This window comes from Apium graveolens, unplaced genomic scaffold (genome assembly GCF_009905375.1).
Source record: "Apium graveolens cultivar Ventura unplaced genomic scaffold, ASM990537v1 ctg3590, whole genome shotgun sequence".
NCBI classification, from domain to species: Eukaryota; Viridiplantae; Streptophyta; class Magnoliopsida; order Apiales; family Apiaceae; genus Apium; species Apium graveolens.
Window position 1 is genome coordinate 34,339 of NW_027418168.1, and position 4,031 is coordinate 38,369.

Here is a 4,031-nt window from a genome sequence, read left to right on the forward strand (position 1 = left end):
TCATACCAACTTTGTAATTTTTAGTTATAATTTGAATCTACCAGTTATATTAGAGTTAGACAATATAATTTTTTTGAAAAAATATTTTATTAATTATACAAAGTAATCATTTATGGAAATAATTATAAGTTTGTAACTTTATTTTATAATGAGAATATATTTTCAACAAATAATTAATGCTCACAAAAATATATTAAAATTATTTAAATATCATTTATATTACTTATTTATGGTACTCACCATTTTATATAGTCCTTTGAGTAATTTTAATCCAAATGATTGATTGGAATAAATAATTCTTTAATCATTTCAATATGTTAAAAAAATACAAACAAATAATAAGATCTCCAAACTCTTAACGTACCTATGTTCATGCCCTAGAAATATGTTGTAAATTTTTTTAAAAAAATAATAAAAAAGGAGACCAAAATCTAAATTCAAAGTGTAGTTCAGTCCACAAACCTACCTCAATTTTTGTCCAACCCCACAACCTACCCCATATGGGTCTAAATTGAGCTATTTCATGAATATTCAAAAATGGATAACAAAGACAAAACTTCAAAAAAATTCATGTCAGAAGAAATTGATGTATTAGTATATAACTAATACAAGCTCTCAAGGATAGTTGCACATCCTCTGAGAGAGCCTTAATCAACTTTTATCCATTAATATAAAAATTGTTCTTCATTATTCAGTACCTAATTCGATATAATAATCATTAATGGAAGATAAAAAAAAACTCAAGAAAATCTTCCACCACCACTAGCAACAAACCAAATCAACCAAATCAACCATAATATGAACATATATGAATCCATCAAATTTCTAATCTTTAAGATTAATGAATATCCTTTCTTGAAAGTCAAGATGGCCATATGTTTGGAGGCAACAAATCCTGAATACTTGAACATGATGTATGATGGACCTCATAGGCCCATGAAACTAGCTGTTGTTATTCTTGATCAAGAAAAAAATATGGTTGTAAGGGATAAAAAGGATTACTATCGTGGGGATCTTTAATCTGTTATGAAAAATATAAAACTTGGACATCTTTTGCATAACAGTCTAGACAGTATGATATCCAATGGGGTGATTGGATGCAAAAAAGCGAAGGAAATTTGAGACACTTTAGAGGTTAAGTGTCAAGGCACAACTGCTATCAAGAAGAATGGAAGGACAATACTCACTCACGAGTATGATCACTTTGACTCAAAAGTTGATGAATCTTTGACTGAAATCTATGATATATTTCGGAAATTGTTGAATGATTTATCACTTGTTGATAAAAAGTATGATCCAGAAGATTCGAACTTGAAGTTTCTTCTTGTACTCCCTGAAAAGTGGGACTTGAAAGTTATATCAATAAGGGATAACTATGTTCTTGAAGATACATCTCTAGATGAGATATATATAGAATGCTGAAAACTCGTGAACTGAAGATCAAGCAGGAAAACAAGTGAAAAGGGCGAAGGACAAGACATGCTACTCCCACGTTTAAAGAAAATCCAAGAGAGAAATCTGTAAGAAAGAACCATTTCGAAATGAAAGGCCATGATTACAAAGTCTGATACCGAGTTATCAAATACTGATGATGACTCAAACTCTAATAATTATTCAGACACTAAAAGGGATCATGATAATGATAAAAATATCCTACAGAAGGCTGCTCTCTTAGTTAAAAGCTTTATAAATCTGGGCTATAAGGATTTCAAGAAAAAAGAGTATTTCAGAAAAGGCTATAGTTCCTCAGACTCTGATAAAAGGAATTAGAGAAAAATTATGGGAAGAAGTCAAGGTCTGGGAAAATTACGAAGTCAAAGATCAAGTTTTATAATTAAGATGGAGTTGGACACTTTGCAGCATATTATCAAAAGCTAAAAGTTAAGAAGAAGCAAGCCTTGATCATCAGGAATAAGAATTGGGATGATATATTAGAATATGTACAAAATATGTTATCAAGGAAATTGCTGATAGTAAACTTGATGCTACCGAGATGAAGGAACCTCAAACTACTCAATACTAAAAATAGTAGATACAACATCGATGCTTAGACATCGGCATGTAATGCACCCGATATTAAAAGTCTGTTTAACATCCCTTTATAAATAAGTGATGTTGAATAGAAATGCTGATATCGATTTCCCATACTAGCCGTTTTCTATGATCAAAAATGAAAAAGGCCAAATATATGCTTCGAACTTTGACATCGGCTGATTTTTTTAACCCTTTTAATGGCTACTTTTAAAAAAATAAAAAATGACTTATGCTTTTTACCCTCGGTTTCAGTACACTTTCTCCCTTTAATTTTAACAAATTATTTCCCCTTTTTACTCCCCCTTTTCCAAAATATCTCTCACCTCTTTCCCCTCTTTCTCTCTGTTAGCATCATCTTTCTCACCGTCTCTTTCTCGTCTTTCTCACCTTTCATCTCTCTTTCATCACTCATATCTCTCCCTTCTTTCTCTCATATCTTAAAAATCTCAGTCATGTCTCATCTTTTTCTCTCCTTTCTCATAAACCTTAATTTAAGCCCCGATTCAAATTCAAACTTTGGAGCTTCAAATTGAGCTTCAACCTAGTAAGATATACTTAAGTAGAATTTTTGGAGCTTGAAATGAGCTTTGGAACTTTAAGGATTTTGGAGCTTGGAGCTTTTCTGGAGGTATATACTCATTTTTATATATTTTCTTTTTATGCATGTATATAAGAAATGTTATGCTTATTTTTTTGGGGCTTTTGGAGAAACTCGGAATATAAGTAAACTTCGTGTGTTATTAGGTTAATACATAGTACTTTCCAGTGGGTTGTCATGTATACACTAAAAAATAAAAATCACACCTCACAATAGACCCACTTATACTATATACTTTTCCATTTATGTTAAATGTTTGCATAAGAAAAGTTAAAAAATTACAAAGAAAGCTTACACGCCTAGATTGCTGAAGAGGAGAAAGAGAAGGGACTTGGAGCATTGATAAAGAGGACAAAGATAATGAACTTAAGAATTTTCATCATTTTTTGTGGAACTTGTTGCAAATAACAAGAAAAAAATAATTCATGTCCAAATGTCTCCTAAGTAAGGTCACACATAAATATAAAATAAATTTAATAAGATAATTAAACAAATATGAACATAAATATAAATAATATGTGGGCTTCATATCTATAATTTTTTGTTTTTTTAATGTATCATGCATATTATTTATGAGGAACAAAAAATATAATATAAATATAACTAAATTTGTTTTTCTTACCTTGACATATAATGTTGAAAAGGATAATTCTTGAAATGGAGGTCATGTAAAAACAAATACAAGTGACATTTCATGTCAACCTACATACATATGTACAAGAAAAATAGGATACTTATTCTAGTGTTTTAATATTATATAAATTAATTGGATGTACATGTACAAGCCTCTAGGTAAACAAGTATTAATCTAATTTATTTTGTATTATAATTAAAATGAGATTCTAAAAATCAAGTGGTAAGCATTGTATAAAAAAATTAACTTAAAAATGATATTTTCTCCAAAATTTTAAATTTTATTAAGTGAGATTATATATAAATTCCCCACTTACCTCAACTAACAATAATATAAGTACTACTACAACCCTAACTAATAATAATAGAAGTACTATTACAATAGATTTAAGTCTAAAATACCTCTCACTATAACGCACAAATTTATTGTCACATAAAATTAATATTTACATAAAAACATTTAATAAAATTAAATTTTTAGAGGTATAAGATAGGATACTAAATGTTTGACAAACAAGTTATACGTATGAGAAAAATGATACAATTTTTAAAAATATTTACTAATTGCTTTGTTAATTTAACATAGAAATTAAAATGAATGATAAAATGAATTTCTTGCACCAATTCGAGATCCTACAAAAATTGAGCTATGTCGGTCATCGTAAGGAAATGGGGAGATTGAAGCCACAACTACGATTTTTTTCGATGGAATCAAAAAGTGGTTGGGAGAAGCCAAAGATTTATGTGCCGAAAATTTGTGATGGGT